The following is a 19,050-nucleotide window of genomic DNA, read 5'->3' on the forward strand; positions in this document are numbered from 1 at the left end:
CTGAAGCAAGATAAGACTAGTAGCGGCAAGAGAGTTGACAACATCTACGCCCACAACAAATTGTGTTCTACTCGTGCTATAGAGAACTACGCATAGACCTAGCTCATGATGCCACTGTTGGGGAACGTTGCAGAAAATTAAAAAAATTTCTACGGTTTCACCAAGATCCATCTATGAGTTCATCTAAGCAACGAGTCATGGGAGAGAGATTGCATCTACATACCACTTGTAGATCGCGTGCGGAAGCGTTCAATGGAACGGGGATGATGGAGTCATACTCGCCGTGATCCAAATCACCGATGACAAGTGCTGAACGGACAGCACCTCCGCGTTCAACACACGTACGGAGCGGATGACGTCTCCTCCTTCTTGATCCGGCAAGGGGAAAGGAGAGGTTGATGAAGATCCAGCAGCACGACGGCGTGGTGGTGGATGCAGCAGGGCTCCAGCAGGGTTTCGCTAAGCAACTACGGGAGGAGGAGGAGGTGTAGCAGGGGGAGGGAGGCGCCCAGTGCTTAGGGGTGCGGCTGCCCCTCCCTCCCATCCCTTTATATAGGGGCAAGGGACGGGGGGGGGGGCGCAGCCTTGGCCCTTCCTCCAAGGAAGGGTGCGGCTAGGGAGGAGTCCATCCTCCCCAAGGCACCTAGGAGGTGCCTTCCTCTTTTAGGACTCTCCCCTCCCCTTTTAGGACTCTCCCCTCCCCTTTTAGGCATTCTAATTAATGAAGCCAAATTTCTGAATTGTTCACGTTCCTTCCGCAGGAAACTGAAAGCAGTAGCGCGGGGTCCCCGACTGCCCCTTGGGACACCACTTTAAATAGGGCGTTGCACGTATCGAAAAACAAGGATAAGTTCAGTAAGCCGTCGTCAGCTGGTCGTGTGGCCGGCAAAGGCTTGTCCACAAAATGGTCGGAATACAATACGGCTGTGCGAAAGGAGAGAAAGACCAGCTCGGAGAGCTAGGAGCACGAGGTTCAAGAACTCAAGGCACAAGTGGTGTGGATTCCGGAGATAGTCCAAGAGCAAGTGTGAGACCAACTGGGAGCGACGATCATCGCCATTATGCCTACATTGGTTCAGGGGCTGCAGGCGTGGATTACGGGCGGCCAACAGGGGCTGCCCCTGATTCCAGCTTCACGGGCAGCAACTCACACAATGCACGCGCCATTGGTGTCTCCGGCGGAGGCGGCATTGGTGTCTCCGGCGCCGGCGCGGGCATTGGGGCTTAATGCACCCGGGTGTGGGAAGAATACGCCGACCGACACCTCGGCAGCAAGCGGCCCCTCCGTCACTTGCACGCGCGCCATTGGCGGTGCCTCGACATTAGCCGATGTTAGCCTAAGCTCCATCACACGTGAGTGTATGCTAGTCCTAGTTTGTTTTTGCTTAGAATAAGCAATGCATGGCTGATGTGATGTACACATGCAGCATGCACGTAGAAGTAGTGGAGGGGCCGAGTCTACACACGATCGCCCCGTCTTGTTCTTTCTGTTTTGCTCCTCCCGGTCAGCGTGGCACGCATGCGAGCTGGAAGTCGTGGGATGGCGCAGCATCTCCGGATCGCAGCGGGCTGGCCGGGTTAGTTAGCTAGGTTGATCTTGTAACAGAATAACAATCAGAGAAATAGAACGCACGAAAAAGCTAGGGGAGTCCGCCCGGCGCAAAAACTCACTCTCTTCTTCCTCTCTTCGATCTCTCTCTCGTCATACTCGATCACCTCGACAGCGACAGCCGAACTCGACGCCATCATGGTAACTAAGCCTCGGTCGATGACTTCGTCTCCTTGCCTTTTACTGGGCATCCCTGACGCCCTACATGTTTTGGCAGCGCGCCGCCGACGTTCCATGCGCTCTCCTGCACTTCGTGGACAGAGATTTGATCAATGCCGCCAAGGCCAGAATCGTTCAACCGGGCATCCGCGTGTTCCACGGTACTCCAATGCCACCCACCGTGTATAGGGTTCAACTGGTTCAGGTGCTGCGGGGCTGCGATGATTTGTTACCTCCGTATCGACCCCCTGGGGCCGACGAAGATGATGTGATGACCCTCGGCACCTGCCTAAGCTGGAACATGCTTTGGCCGAAGAGCCAGATTCATTTGGGGGCGGGGACACCACCCCACAGACAACACTGCCAGTCGTGCCGGCGCAAAGCCATGGCAAGACCGCCGCAATGCTACTGCCGTTAGTTGATCCGGACATGCATATGGCACAGGATCCGGACGACGACGACGGTACATTTACCAACGTAGATAAGTACTTCAACGAACATGGGTATGGTGACGAATTCTTGGGGCCTCCTTCTCAAGAACCCAACCCTGCAAAAGACGATCGCGATCTAGCTGGTACCACGGCGAAAACCAATTGCAACAGGCGTCGTTTGGTGTTCAGTTCTCAGGAGACGCCTCCAACTGCCGCCTTCACCGAGCCTCAGATAGCCGAGGTGTGAAATATTATCAGCCCCAACACACTCAAGAAGGTGGTCTCTGAGCAGAAATCGATCCCATTGCAGCAGAAGAAGCAGAAAGGACGAAAAAGAAAGACTAACAAGGGTGCGAGCCAGCCGGCACCGAGTACGATCCATGCTCAGGACGGGCCACCTTCACCTAAGGATATCTCGAGGAGGGTGCATGTGGCGGGCAGGCCGATGCTACCGACTAATCTGCTGAATGCTGCAACCGGTGCTATGCGGAGTCTGCATGATAGTGTTCTTTCTTTGGAGAAGCGGCATCTCTCCGAGAATGAAGTGGCATACCCAGTGAGGGAGTCCCGGAGTAGGGGGTGTCCGGACAGCCGGACTATCGTCACGGCCGGACTCCAAGACTATGAAGGTACAAGATTGAAGACTTCGTCCCGTGTCCGGATGGGACTCTCTTTGGCGTGGAAGGCAAGCTTGGCGATACGGATATGTAGATCTCCTACCATTGTAACCGACTCTGTGTAACCCTAACATATCCGGTGTCTATATAAACCGGAGGGTTTTAGTCCGTAGGACACAACAACTACAACATCAACAATCATACCATAGGCTAGCTTCTAGGGTTTAGCCTCCTTGATCTCGTGGTAGATCTACTCTTGTACTACCCATATCATCAATATTAATCAAGCAGGAGTAGGGTTTTACCTCCATCGAGAGGGCCCGAACCTGGGTAAAGACATTGTGTCCCTTGTCTCCTGTTACCATCCGCCTAGACGCACAGTTCGGGACCCCCTACCCGAGATCCGCCGGTTTTGACACCGACGTTGGTGCTTTCATTGAGAGTTCCTCTGTGCTGTCGCCGTCAGGTGGGATGCCTCGCCTCGTCTTTATAGACGACACCTTCGCCAAAGAAGCCTTGGCCACTGGTCAGACTCTTCGGCTTGGCGGTTTTCTCATGACCGCTAGTTCGGCCGCCGCGCCGATGATGACACCTCGAGTCATCGAATCCAATCTTCATGTTAGTGCGGAACTTGCCAAACAGTTAGATCCGATCGAGCTCTCCTCCATAAACGAGCTCTTGGATCGCATCGCCGCCCTGGGAGTTGCCACAGATTACGACCGGATCGGGCCTAAAACCGATCTAAGAGAGATCAACTCTCCCCAGGCTACCCATCATGTTGCTGTGATAGAGGAGCAATGCGGCGATTCTTCCCCTACCTTAAGGACTAGTTACGTCTGGATTCCCGATCCCTCCATGCCGGATTCCTGCGGAGGGACGGATGTCGATCAAGCCCTGACCCTAAAGTCAGGCGGCGGGCCGGACTCATTGGATTGCACTCAAAAATCCGAAATTCCGAGTTCGGAAACTTCTCGGCCCTTGAGTCCTGAATTGGACGGGATTCCGGATTTAGTGCCACCCGCCCACCCAAACATTGGCGATCTCTCTCGAATTCGGCAAGAGCCAGCTGAAACAGTACATCATTACTGGGCCAGATTCCTCCTGGTTATGAACAGGATAAAGGACTGCCGAGAGGAGGACGCACTTCCAATTTTATGCAATAATTGCACGGACAAGGGAATCCTAAACGCCATAAGTCGTCGCGAAATTACACGCTTTACTGACTTGGTGACCATAGTACAAAAGTATTGTGCGATGGAGAGCGCCTGGAAAACCGAAAGTAAATTTTGGGATAATCCGGACCCGAATACATCCCTAGTCCAGAACAAAAGGGTGCATCATTATCAAGCACCTGGGTTGAATACTAAAAAACCAAAAACCCCTAAAGGGTACGGAACCGTACTAGAGGGTTGGCTAAACGGACCCTGCAAAATTCATAGCACAGAGGGCGCCGCTCCAACTCATAGCCTTCGAGCATGTTGGATACTACGGCAGGTGGCCAAAAGTGGCGAAGAGCTTCTAGCTTCAGAATCCCAGCCCAGCAACACCAGTACGGTCTTAACAGTCTTCGAGACTTTCACATCAAATAACATGCGAAAACGACAACTCTGCAACCTTGCCGAAGTCTACCAAGTAGAAACAATGAATCCATGGAGTGACACGGCTATTACCTTCAATGCCAGTGACGAACCTAAATTCCGAACTGCCCGGGCACCAGCCGCATTGTTTCTCAGCCTGATAGTAGACGGCTTTCGCCTTACTAAGGTACTCATGGATGGCGGCAGCGGACTAAACCTCATCTATGAGGAAACTCTCCGAAAAGATGGAAATAGACTGGAACCGCATTGAGCGAAGCAGCACAACCTTTAGAGGAATAATCCCCAGCCGGGAAGCATGCTGCACAGGAAAAATCATGCTGGATGTAGTGTTCGGCTCGCCGGACAATTATAGGTCCGAGGAGGTCACATTTCAAGTGGCCCCATTCAATAGAGGATATCATGCGATACTAGGACGAGAGGCATTCACAATTTTTGAAGCTATACCCCATTACGGGTACATGAAGCTTAAAATGCCCGGTCCGAACGGAATCATCACTCTCGCTAGTGATTCAAGCATAGCGCTCCGCGCCGAAAATAAGACAGCCGCACTAGCCCTCGAGGCACTATCCGAAGCCCTAGCGGCCGAGGAACTCACCGCGATGCGCTGCACGGTGAACAGGGATGATGTGATACTTGATAAAAGATCCAAGTCCACTTCTTTTAAACCAGCGGATGAAATAGTCAAATTCCAAGTCCACCCAACGGACCCTGCAAAGACAGGCTCCATCGGTGCACAATTAAACCCTGATGTAGACGCCGCACTATGAAAATTTCTACAAGAAAACTGGGACATCTTTGCCTGGCACCCTTCAGATATGCCAGGAATCCCACGTTAGCTGGCCGAGCACAGCCTAAATATCCTAAAAGGATTCAAGCTAGTCAAACAGGCTCTTCGGCGCTTTTCCGAACCCAAGAGACAAGCCATGGGAGAGGAGCTAGCCAAACTTTTGGAGGCCGGATTCATCAGAGATATAAAACATCCGGACTGGCTAGTGAACCTGGTGATGGTACCAAAGAAGGATAAATCCTGGCGCCTATGTGTTGATTTCAAAGACCTCAATAAGGCATGCCCAAAGGATCCCTTACCTCTCCCGCGAATTGATCAAATCGTCGACGCCACAGTAGGGCACGACTCATTGTGCTTCCTCGACGGGTACTCGGGCTACCACCAAATCAAGATGGCGGAGCCAGACCAAGCTGCAACAGCATTCATCACTCCATACGGCCCGTTCTGCTTCAACACAATGCCCTTTGGGCTCAAAAACACCGGCGCAACATATCAGCGCATGATTCAGACATGTCTGGCCAACCAGGTCGGCAAAACGGTAGAAGCATATGTAGATGACGTGGTTGTCAAAACCTAGCACGTCGAAACTTTAGTAGACGACTTGAGGCTCACATTCGACAATCTTCGAAAATATGACATCAAGCTCAATCCGGAAAAATGCGTCTTCGGTGTTCCAGCCGGAAAGCTCCTGGGCTTCATTGTGTCCGGTAGAGGAATTGAAGCAAACCCAGCCAAGATTCGAGCTCTGTCACAACTGGATATTCCAAAACACCTCAAACAAATACAAAAATTGACGGGATGTGTAGCGGCTCTAAGCCGCTAGGAGAAAAGGCATTACCTCTTTACCGCCTCCTCCGCCGCACCGAACACTTCGAGTGGACGGATGCCGCCACGGCCGGATCGAAGAAATAAAGGCCATCTTGGCAACAAATCCGGTCCTGGCCGCGCCCAGCATGGGCGAACCAATGCTATTATATATCGCCGCAAGACATCAAGTTGTCAGCGCGGTGCTCGTTGTCGAACGAGAAACGGACGGACACCGGTTCCCTGTTCAAAAACCGGTTTATTATGTGTCCACAGTCCTAACTCCATGCAAGTCCCGGTACCCACACTATCAAAATATAGCATATGCGGTGTTCATGGCATCCCGGAAGCTGCGACACTACTTTCAAGAGTGTTCGATAACGGTAGCCTCTGAAGTACCTCTCAACGACATTATAAACAACCGCGATGCGACGGGCCGGATTGCTAAATGGGCCATAGAGCTCCTTCCATTCGACATAACTTATAAGCCACGACGAGCTATTAAGTCGCAGGTTTTGGCCGACTTCGTGGCCGAACGGACTGAAGCCGAACTACCTAAAGAGTACGGCGCATACTCCAATTGGATCATGCACTTTGACGGCTCCAAAATGTTGGCTGGCCTGGGGGCTGGCGTCGTCCTGACGTCCCCAACCGGGGACACAGTCCAATATGTCCTTCAGATAATGTATACGGACTCCAACAACGCAGCCGAATACGAGGCCCTTCTGCACGGCCTCCGGATGGTAGTCTCCATGGGCATTCAACGCCTAGAGGTGCGCGGGGATTCAAACCTTGCAATATCTCAAATAAATGGAGACTTTGACGCCAAAGATCCGAAAATGGCAGCATACCGCAATGCGGTCCTAAAAATGTCAGCACGGTTCGAAGGGCTCGAATTTCATCATATAGCCTGGGATAACAACTAGGCGGCGGATATATTGGCACGCATCGGCGCAAAACGCGATGCCGTCCCACCCAACATCTTTTTGGAACGGCTATTCAAGCCATCTGTACTATGGGAAGGGGAGTCCGGCAATAACAATCCGGACCCAACCGCACCGCCCGATGCCGAACACTCTGACACAACCGGAGGCTCTGCCCCCGAGATAACACCCTCTGCTCATGAAATAATGGCGGTTATCGCCCCGTGGACGGAACCATTCCTAGCCTACCTAACTAGGCAGGAACTCCCCGAAGACCAAAATGAGGCTCGCTGCATAGTACGGCGTTCTAAAGCCTATAAAGTCCATGAGGCAGAGCTTTATAAGAAAAGCACTACCGGAGTCCTTCAAAGGTGTATCTCCGAAGAGGAAGGGCGAACCCTCCTGGCTGAAATTCATTCCGGACTGGGTGGGCACCACGCCGCAGCCCGGGCCCATGTAGGCAAGGCCTTCCGCACAGGATTTTATTGGCTGACGGCCCGGGCAGATGCACAGGACTTAGTCCAACGATGCGTCGGTTGCCAGCTTTTTGCTAACCAAAGCCACATGCCACCCACCGCCCTTAAGACTATACCCATCAACTGGCCGTTCGCGGTCTAGGGGCTTGACATGGTTGGAACCCTCAAGGGAGGAACCCACAAGCAGAAATACCTATTGGTCATGGTAGATAAATTCACCAAATGGATAGAGGCCAAGCCTGTTAAAACGGCCGAATCCGGACCAGTGATAGACTTCATATCAGGGGTAGTACACCGTTACGGTGTTCCCCACAGTATCATCACTGATAATGGCACCAACTTCACAGCCGATGAGGTCAAACTATGGTGCAAAAACGTGGGTATCAAGCTCGATTACGCCTCAGTCTATCACCCTCAAACTAATGGTCAAGTCGAACGGGCAAACGGTCTAATCATGAGCGGCATTAAACCCAGACTAGTGCGGTCCCTCAAGGAATCTAACACGCACTGGGTTGAGGAGCTCGACTCCGTACTCTGGGGGCTGCGGACCACGCCAAATCGCACTACCGGATTCACACCATTTTTTATGGTGTAGGGCGCAGAGGTAGTCTTGCCCTGCGACATAATTCATGACTCACCTTGAGTGCGCATGTATGAAGAAAGAGAAGCCGAACTCGATCGGCAGGACAGTTTGGACGCATTGGAGGAGGAGCGCGACATGGCAAAAGCTCGTTCCGCATTCTATCAACAGCAGGCTCGAAGATATCAAAATAGGGAAGTACGGGCCAAAGCTTATAACGTTGGCGAACTAGTTCTACGCCTGCCGGACAAGAAAAAGGACAAACTCAAGCCCAAATGGGAAGGTCCCTTCATCATCGACCAGGTCCTGACCGGCGGAGCATACCATCTGCGAAACGCATCGGATAACCGACTTGAGCCGAACCCATGGAACACAGCCCGTCTACGAAGATTCTACGCCTAATCGCCGGACTTCAAGTTCGTCTCCTTCCTCCGTTCGCATTCTTTATTTTATTTTTTTTGCTATCTTTTATTTCTCTCCTTCCTCCTTCTTCTTCTTGTAGCCTTTAGAGGCTCGTTTGCGCTTTTTCTGCACTCATTATACCTGGGGGCTTCTTTAACAGAAGCTTATTTATACGGGCTTCATGCCCAGCACATGTGTTAAACTTCTGCATGTACCTTTTATTCGCCATTATATGCATCGATATGACTTAAGTTTTGGCCAAGCTGGGTTGCCTGGCTCCTATGCTTACCCCTACGTTCCCGATTGTTCGGCTAGGTGGTAAAGGGAGCACCTCTGCGATTGTTACTGCCGGGTCAGCCGGATGTGTACCTCAGACTGGGTGAAGCCGAAAGCTAGCGTCCTTAAGGGAATATTCGGTCGGTGAATTGAAAGATGATTTTTTAACTTTTTACCCATCTGCCCCCAGATGATTTTCTGCTTTCATAGCAGCTTTGACATGCACTTTAGGGCATGCACCCCAGCTAAAGGAACCCTTAACGGAACTATTCTCCCTGGAAGATGCTTCTTACTACCCATGTAATATCGCATAACTAGTTGGGCACTTGTCTGATACAGCAACAATGACCCCCCCGCCTTGTCTCCATGCATACCACGGTTCTTATATAACCTCGAGGGTATTCGGACACACTCCGGACTATTGGGTCCGGAGGTTCAAGCGAAAAGGTCCGCTACGACAAACGATCTACAATCCAGCTAGAAGACATTTCTTTGATGTCATATTTTTACATAGTCAATTCGACTCATTGTATTCCTCCTCAATTCCATCTAATAGGCTATCTAATTTACAATCTTGCTGGGAATACTTGGCGGCCAATTCAACCTGGCCGTACACTAAGCTTACAGGGATCTCCATCCCATCCGGCCCCACAGGTCCGACCTCGGCCATGTGGTTTGGGTCAGCCTTCGTGTACCGTGTCTTCACCATGGCCCAGACCTCCCTGGCGCCTTAACGGCATGCCGATATCTTCCATAGCCGGAAGCGCCGCCATGCCCCTTGAAGCCGCTCCGCCAGCTCCCCAATGCCTTCGGGCAGGGAGATAGATGGCCACATGGCTTGGCCGATGCCTTTCATCACCTGTCGGACTCGTTCGTGCAGCTGACGCAATTCGGGAAGGAGATCACCCGAAGAATTGGGCATCTCCTCCTCAGGACGACCTGTGAGCAAACCTACATACATGTTTATGTTAGTCGCCTTCCTCGCCGAACTTTTTCAAAGTTCGCTCGAGCACTTACTGAAAATGCCGCGACGGAGCCGCCGATTCTCCTTTACGGAGTCAGATAACTGGGCACGAACGTCCTTCAGTTCCTCACCCAGCTTGGTGTTGGCGTCTTGGAGATTATTCTTCTCCTGCCGCACCATCGTAAGCACGCTCTCGCCAGCCTTTAACTGGCGTAAGAGATGTTGCTTGTCCGGATCTAGTCCGGCTCCATCTACAATGTTTTTGTCAGCTTTACACACACGCCGCACTTCCTAAATTATTTATCTTTTGAAGTGTATATTACCAGCGGGGGTCTCTGTAGCTCCCCCTGTAGCGGCTAGTGCGGCCTCAAGTTGGGCTTTGCACTCTTTGAGCTCCTGGGACAGTCGGGTATTCTTTTTTGTAAGATCCTGCAAATGATCCTTAAATCAGTTATTCTAACTATTTTAAGTCTCGGGGGCTACTGGCATATATAACTGTCAAAATTACTTACCCGTATGTCCTTCACATACTGCTCCGTGGCTCTGGCTAGTCCATCTTGAGCGGCATGGAGGTGCGCATCTCCCGACTCAAAGGCATTCAAGGCCTCCTGGGAGAAACACGCGTCACGAAGAACTGTCCGACGGCGCATGTGGTTCAAGGCGCTCTCCACCTCGGAGTTGGTGGCGGACAACCTGTCGGCATCCTCTATCGGAGGAACATCCGACGCACGTCTCATGCTCGCCTCAGCCTCCGGATCCGGCTTTGAAGCCTGTCCAGCGAAGGTTCAATCGGCAACCTCTCCGGACTCAGTCCGGCGAGCGCTCTTTTTCCTGAAAAGTATATCGGCGTTAGTACGCCTTCCAGGAATCAATCCTGGGAGTATGGTGACATGCCATACCGTTGCGGCGGAGTTTCGATCCGGACAGCACTTCTTTTTAACCTACGGGGCCGCACTGCCCTTTGTTGGCCAGCCACCGCAGGCTCGGCTTCCTGCCTCGAAGGTACCCCCTGCGAGACACCATTGGTATACGGTGATCAAAAATAAAGCATGGATGGGTCGTTATCAGGATTTTGGGATCTCGGTCTCCCTTACCTATGAGGCTGGAAATATTCCAGGGTAATCCGCCGTAATGGCGACCAACGTGTTGTCGATGCTAAGTTGGTAGAATACCCCATCGATCAACTCCACCTTTATATCCGGATCCTCTTTGGAGGTCGGATCGAGGGACAGTTCCGGATCCTCGGGTTGTGGGGGCGGCCTGTGTATCTTCTCCACAGTCCGGCGCAGGTCCTGCGCAAAAAACCATGAAATGAGATATTTAACTACGGGAACATGGATCGGACAGATCGCAAAGATGTTCGCTTACCTAGCTTTGAGGATTACTCGAAGAAAACTCCTTCAGTGGGTTGAGACGGAGGAAATCCTCCTCCTCTCCTTTGTACATGGCAGATAAGGTCTTCACCAGTTCGGTGACCGATTCCGGCCCTTTGCGGCCATGGCGGGTGGCATCGTCCTCCCCCTTGAAGTCCCACATGGGGTGGCCTCTGTATTGAAGCGGCTGCACTCCCCTCATAATGCAGATTGACATGACTCCAGGCATGGTCAATCCGGCATGAGCCAGTAACCTTATTCGGCTCATCAAATAACGGACGTCCTGGTCATCTTCTCTTCGGGTGCTCCGAGGGCGCCAGCTTCGGCGCTTCTTCATAGGAGCATTGTTGAACTCCGGAAGGCCGATCCGAACGGGATCCGGCAGCGGGACGTCCTCCATGTAAAACCATTCCGAAGGCCAATCTTCGGACGCCTTCTTTGGGGTTCCGGACAGGTATCCGGTCCCGGCGATGCGCCATAGCTCGGCTCCGCCCACTTGATATATTGACCCCTCATGAGAACGGGGTACTAGGCAGAATATTCTCTTCCACAATCCGAAGTGAGCCTCAACGCCCAAGAATAGTTTGCAGAGGGCCACGAAGCCCGCGATGTGCAGGATAGAGGCAGGAGTAAGATGGTGCAATTGGAGGCCGTAGAACTCCAAGAGCCCCCGGAGAAACGGATGGATGGGAAATCCGAGGCCTCTTACTAGATAAGAGATGAAGCACACCCGCTCTCCTTTAGAGGGATCGGGGACGCTCTCTGCTTGCTTTCCGCCCTTGTAGGTGGCAAGTCCGGCTCGAACCAGAACCAAGAAGGCTGGGGGGAGAAATCCCTTGGTTTGGAGTATAACTAGCTCATTATGCGGGACTGAGCATCTCTCCCAATTTCCTGGCTGAGGACTGGGAGCGCGAGAAGAGGAGCAGCGTCGACTGTCCATGATGGAATGGGCTTTGGTCAGAAGCACTCTGATGAAAGCTTGCATAGGGGGGGATGGTGTGACTCAGATCTAGATCCTTGCCCCTTTTATGGGCGGCTCATTTGCGCGGCTAGGGGGGTAATTGTAAAAATACCCTGGCTGTTCGCATTCATTCAAACACGTGGAAGATTGCCATTATTGGGCGTAGAAGCCGAAGAGCGCAACATTTATCAGAAGCCGGACACTATTTGACAAGTATATGGAATTTGGAGGAGAACCCGCCTCGCAATGCCGAAGACAATCAACGCGTCAGACTCATCGTCATTGAAGCCTGGTTCGGGGGCTACTGAGGGAGTCCCGGACTAGGGGGTGTCCGGACAGCCGGGCTATCATCACGGCCGGACTCCAAGACTATGAAGATACAAGATTGAAGACTTCGTCCCGTGTCCGGATGGGACTCTCCTTGGCGTGGAAGGCAAGCTTGGCGATACGGATATGTAGATCTCCTACCATTGTAACCGACTCTGTGTAAGCCTAACCTATCCGGTGTCTATCTAAACCGGAGGGTTTTAGTCCGTAGGACACAACAACTACAACATCAACAATCATACCATAGGCTAGCTTCTAGGGTTTAGCCTCCTTGATCTCGTGGTAGATCTACTCTTGTACTACCCATATCATCAATATTAATCAAGAAGGAGTAGGGTTTTACCTCCATCGAGAGGGCCCGAACCTGGGTAAAGACATTGTGTCCCTTGTCTCCTGTTACCATCCACCTAGACGCACAGTTCGGGACCCCCTACCCGAGATCCGCCGGTTTTGACACCGACACCCAGTTTTTTGGCCAAGGTGCTAGAGGGCAAGGGCTTTTTCGAGAGCAGCATCGGGGGTATGATCGTCCTGCAGTTTGATGACATCTTCGCTATGTTTAACCTTCATATGCTGCACTACACCTTCATTCAGCTATTTTCGCTCAGTATGGAGATGCAGATCATTAGAGACAAGACCTCGGACATCGTGATAGTCGACCCCTTCTACATGCGTGCCAAGATCTTGGGCAGCGCTGGGGACCGGCCAGTCGTGAGTTCATGCCTCGAAGGCCTCATTCTGGCGAACACAGATAAGGATAACTTCCTCGTGCCTTACTTTCCCGAGTAAGTCATCCCCTCACCACCCGGTAACATACGATTTCTTAGGTTTCGGTCATTCTTTTTTTCTAACATTCCGTGTTTTGTGCAGTGACACACACTGCACACTCATCCTCTTAAGCCCGAAATATTCCATGGCCACGTATTTCGACTCGGACCGTCAGTCGAAGAAATACTACACAAATATCAAGAAAGTTCTTGATGATGCTCTCCCCGGCTACGCCAAATCTGGAGGCACCTTCAAGAGGCCAATTTGTAGGTACGACAAGCACGTGTTCACCCACGTAACAACGTTCCCCTGCGTGAAGCAGCCGCCTGGCGGTCAGAAGGATGCCTACTACGCTGTCCATCACATGCGGGCGATTGTACGTGACCGTAATCACCTTCTGCTACCAACTATCCTCAAAGATTGGGTCGCACGCTTGTCGGCAATCCAGGACGCGGACATCAGACAAGAATTCTTTCGCATCCAGTCGGAGTTTGCGTAAATCATCCATCAAGATGTCCTTCGTACCTCAGGGCAATTCTACCTCAGATATCAACCGTCCAACAGTGAAATAGATACAACGCTACAAATGCAGACCGACAACGACCGCACATTCATGACCATCACGATAGACGGCGGCTTCATCCATGCTCTGGTCTGAGTCAAGTCAAAAGTATTGATGCTATGTAGTTCTGGAATATCGATTAGCTCATGTTGTAATTAAACTTTAATGAACTTGTATGTCTCTTTAGTTTGGACAGTCGTTCAACTTATATGTAATTGATGCTATTTATTAGTAGGAACATGAATCATGCTATTAATGTGTTGCTTTTCTCTTCCGATCCTTCTGTTGCGTACTTATATATTGCTTATGTATTGTCTGTGGTGTACCCTAGAGATGTCGTCGTATGTCGTGTACAAGGGTAAGGTTCCCGGAGTCTACGACAACTGGGAGGAGTGTCGGAGACAGGTTCACTGTTTCAGCGGTAACAGTTACAAAGGGTACACCACTAGGGCGGAGGCGGAATCTAGATATGCGCAATATCTAGCGGGAGAGAGGAGGGAGCGGAGGAGGAACCGGATGAAGACCAGTTTCATCACGATGATGCTCATCATGACCGCAGCTCTCTTCTATGTGATGATAGTTTAGATGATCGATATTGAATTTGTAATGTGACGACAAACTCGCTACTCGCGGTCTCAAGACTTGTAATGTTCTAACTTTGTTTGGTATTTTGAATTCGGAGACTAATATGATGAAGTTTATTCGGAGACTAATCTTCTATTGTATTTGATAAATCTAATATTTATATGTTGTGCTATTTATATTCTGTGCGGTGACGACAGAGGAGTTGGGGGAACAGGGGGGAGAGGGGGGGAAAGAGGACTTAGCAAAGTTTTGAGCCCGCGGGTAGTTAAGTCGAACTAGCAGTAGCGCTGTTTCAAAAATGCGCTATAGCTAAGTCAGCTATAGCACGTTTTAGAAAACCACGCTACTGCTACAGGAAGCACTTATTTCTTTTGTTTATCCTTACATTTTCTTTTTTTTCATTTCTCTGTTTCCTACTTCTTTCCATTTTCTTTTCTATTTTTTTCATTTTTCTTTTCTTTCTTAGCATTAGGGCTCTACGCAGGAAAGCGCTGCAAAAACGACCATAGTAGTAGCGCCCTTTGCGCGGAATTGCTACTACTATTCCTAGTCCATCGCCAACACGATAGGAATTATAGTGGTAGCTCTTTTTTCTGCACACGCGCTACTGCTATAGTTGTAGCTATAGCGCGCTTTTCTGGAACGCGCTACTACAAAATAGCAGTAGCGCCCTATTTTAACCAGCGCTACTGCTATACCTCTGTGTATAGGCTTTTCCCTAGTAGTGTTTGGCTACAACAATTTATTGTGATCCTCTAACATGCGCTGCAACTTCTTCTTCTCCTTTTCACTTGCGCAGTATCTCTTTGCATTGGCGATCGCCCGACCTAGATCATCAGCGGGCTCATCTGATGCCTCTTCTTCAGCTTCTTCCCGCATTTTCGACTCATCTTCTTCCCCCATTGTTGTACCATCGTATTTACGGAACCCATGGCCAGGATAGTTGTCGTCGTCCTCTTCTTCTTCATTGTCTTCCACCATAACCCCTCTTTCTCCGTGCTTGGTCCAAACATTATAGTGGGGCATGAAATCGGACTCAAACAGGTGGACGTGAATGGTTCTTGACTTAGAGTAATTCAGATCATTCTTACTGTTAGCACATGGACAAGGCATAAAACCATCCGCCCGCTTGTTTTCCTCAGCCGCAAGCAAAAAAGTATGCAGGCCATTAATGAACTGGGGAGAGCATCGGTCATCGTACATCCATTGTCGGCTCATCTTCATTTACACACCACCGAAAATACCAAATTAATACAAGTTCATACATAAAGTTCATACAACACTTATTCTCATAAAACAACATACAAATAAATCTCTAGCTAAAGCATTTAAATGCAACAACAAGTGCGAACAAGATCGCAACTAAGGTAAGAATTTATCCAACAGAATAATGATACCAAGCCTCACTATCGATGGCATATTTTCTAATCTTTCTAATCTTCAAACGCATTTTCTCCATCTTGACCTTGTGATCATCGATGACATCGACAACATGCAACTCCAATTCCATCTTCTCCCCCTCAATTCTTCTCAATTTTTCTGTAAATACTTTTTTTCTTTTTCAACTAAATTTAACCTTTCGACAATAGGGTCGGCTGGAATTTCTGGTTCACCACTAGTATAAAAAGGCCCATTTGTCCCGGGACTATAGGGCCTTTAGTCCCGGTTCTGGAACCGGTACTAAAGGTTCGGTACTAAAGCCCCCCCCCCTTTAGTCCCGGTTCATATACGAACTGGGACTAAAGGCCCTTCACGTAGCCGCTGTCTGGAGCTCCACCTTTAGTCCCGGTTGGTAACACCAACCGGGACAAACTGAAATATTTTATTTTTACGAAATTTTATTTTTTGAATTTATTATTTTAATTTTTTTCCGATTTTCAAATTTCTAAATTATTTTACAATTTAATCTCTAATCACCACTCACCACTTCTCAATTTAACCTCTAATCTCTAATAACCCGTCATCATTCTAAATCATCTAACTTCCCGGCCGGTCACCCATCCCCTCACTACTCTAGCCTGTGCAAGCTTAACTTCCAGGTTCTATTCTCCCTCGTTTCCAAGTCTACACTTGTTGTTTTCCTGACAATAGTTAGATGCCAATCCTATTAACCCTCAGGAGTTTAGCTTGAGCAAGAAGTCACACGTTAAACCGTTTGAGTTTGAAACTATTATTCTAGAAAACAATAATTATTTAGTAACACTAATATTTCTTTAATAAGTAGTTTGACCACAATTTGACCACAGTTTGACCAGATTTGACCAAAATTAAAAATACTAAAATAATTATTTAGTAACAATAATATTCTTGAATAAATAATTAGTACCACTAATACCTCTTGAATAAGTAGTTTGACCATAGTTTGACCAGATTTAACCAAAATTCAAAAAAAACTGAAATTTGAGCATAACTTTTTTCCCTTTTAGAATTTGAAGATTCTAAAAATTTGCAAACAGACCTATGGTAGTCAAATTTGGATGTGGATTTTCGTGCTGATTTTTTTGATATATTATGCGTTTTTTGTCGACATCGTATGCAAAAGATATGGCCAATTTACTTTTCCATAACACTTTTTTGCAAAACATGTCCAAATTTAAGTTTTTTAATTTTCCTAACTAAAAGATGTAGTGCCATAACTACATCTCAAAGGATTTTAATTTTTGAAGTTTTTATCATTTTATTTTGCTTTTTACAAAACTAAAAAGGCGATCCACCAGGGGGGGGTAGAGTATGAAAATGGGACCTTTAGTCCCGGTTTGAGACACGAACCGGTACTAAAGGGCATTGCACCCTTTAGTCCCGCTTTGTGTCTCAAACCGAGAGTAGGGTCTAATCTTTAGTCCCGGTTTGAGATACGAACCGGGACTAAAGGGCACGGCACCCTTTAATCCGGTCTCAAACCGGGACTAAAGGGCTCATTTGAACCGGGACTAATGCCTTTAGCCGCATGAACCGGGACCAATGCTCACATTATTCCCGGTTTGTGACTGAACCGGGACTAATGGCCTTATCTGGCCCGAACATAAGCCCTATTTTCTACTAGTGCACATACCTCCTAGATAAAAATATCTATGTCAACTTGATGGGCATAATTTGTCATAAACCCGAAATGCGACAAATAGTTATAAAAGAGAATATACCACATCTGAATCATACCCGGACGAGGGGCGACGGGGACGGATATCAAAACCATGGCACTATGTATAACAAACAACGTACGGGTAAGATAATTACACAAGTAACTATATATCTAAATAACACAAACATGATTTTTTTCTTATATTAAAAAGATAAGAACAATAGGCTCACCACAAGGTGGTGCCGGCGGCGGGACGGTGCGGGTGATCAACGGTGGTTACGACTGAGACGGGAAGGCACTAAGTAAACCACACCTGAAACTCGACTTCCATAAAGCCTATGATACGGTCCATTGGCCCTTCCTTAGGGAAGTCTTGCTCCGCAAGGGCTTTGATGACCGGTGGGAGACTAGAGTTATGCAACTCGTCTCCTGCGGTCGAACCGCGGTGAACATCAACGGTGAGATCCGACCCTTCTTCCCAACTCTCTGTGGGGTTCGCTAGGGTGACCCGGTCTCACCGTTTCTGTTCAACATGGTGGTCGATGCCCTTTCTGTCATCCTTGATAAGGACAAAGCCACTGGCCATATTCACGACGTACCATAATAATGGTGGAGGGCTCGGCATCTGACATTGCCAACCTGAAGTTCCTCCTCCTCTGCTTCCAAGAGATGGCTGGGCTCACTATCACCTTCGATAAGAGCGAAGTGATGATCCTTGGGTACCCACGTGAGCAGGCCTTGGCCAATGCTGACCGGCTGAATTGTCGGTTGGGGTCTTTCCCCACAACGTACTTGGGGATCCCCATTAGTGACTCGCGGCTCACCGTTGCTGACCTTCGCCTGTCAGTAACGCGGACGCAACACCGTGTCGAGCCCTGGAAGGGGAGGTGGCTGTTGAAGGCAGCCCAGGTGATTCTCATTAACTCCTCACTTGCCAGCCTCCTCTGGTTTCTCCAGATCTTCTACAGCCTTCACGAGACGCTCCATCAGGAGGTCGCCAAATACCAATCTAGGTTCTTCTGGGCAGGCGAGGGTGACAAGCAGAAGTATCATATGGTGAGCTAGCATGACATTTGCAGGCACAAGGACCAGGGTGGTCTTGGGATCTTGTCCTCCCGGCGCATGAACATTGCTCTCCTAACCCGTTGGCTCTGGCATATCGCCAATGGGGAGGGAGGCCTCTGGCACACCATTGTCCGGAATAAATACCTTCGGGGCCATCCTTTAGCTTTCCGGCAGCGCTTCGGCGGCTCCCAGTTCTAGCAGTCCGTGATCCAGTATCTCCCCGTGCTACATATTGGCACGTCCATCTCGGTTGGATCTGGATCCGCAAACCTGTTTTGGTTCGATCGATGGGTTGGCGACTCCCCTCTGGTCGTCGATTCCCTGATCATTTTGCCATTGTGGTGGATCCTAGGATCTCTGTCGAGTCGGCCCTTATTGACTTAGGGTGTCTTGCTTTCCGGCGTCACTTCGGCCCTCTAGAGATGGCCGCTTGGGACTCCCTTCTCCAGGACGTCGCCCTTCTCCCGATGGATGTCGAGGACACCTCTAACTCGGTCTCTTGGCGCCTGGAGCCCTCTGGCCGCTTCTCCACGAAGTCCTTATACTCGGCCATCGCTCCGTCAACGGCCCCCGAGCCCTTTAGTTTGACCACATTTAACCAAACTTCAAAAAAAACTGAAATTTGAGCATAACTTTTTTCCTTTTAAAATTTGACAATTCTATAAATTTGCAAACATGCCTATGGCAGTCAAAATCGGATGCGG

Source organism: Triticum dicoccoides, chromosome 6B (genome assembly GCF_002162155.2).
Source record: "Triticum dicoccoides isolate Atlit2015 ecotype Zavitan chromosome 6B, WEW_v2.0, whole genome shotgun sequence".
NCBI lineage: Eukaryota > Viridiplantae > Streptophyta > Magnoliopsida > Poales > Poaceae > Triticum > Triticum dicoccoides.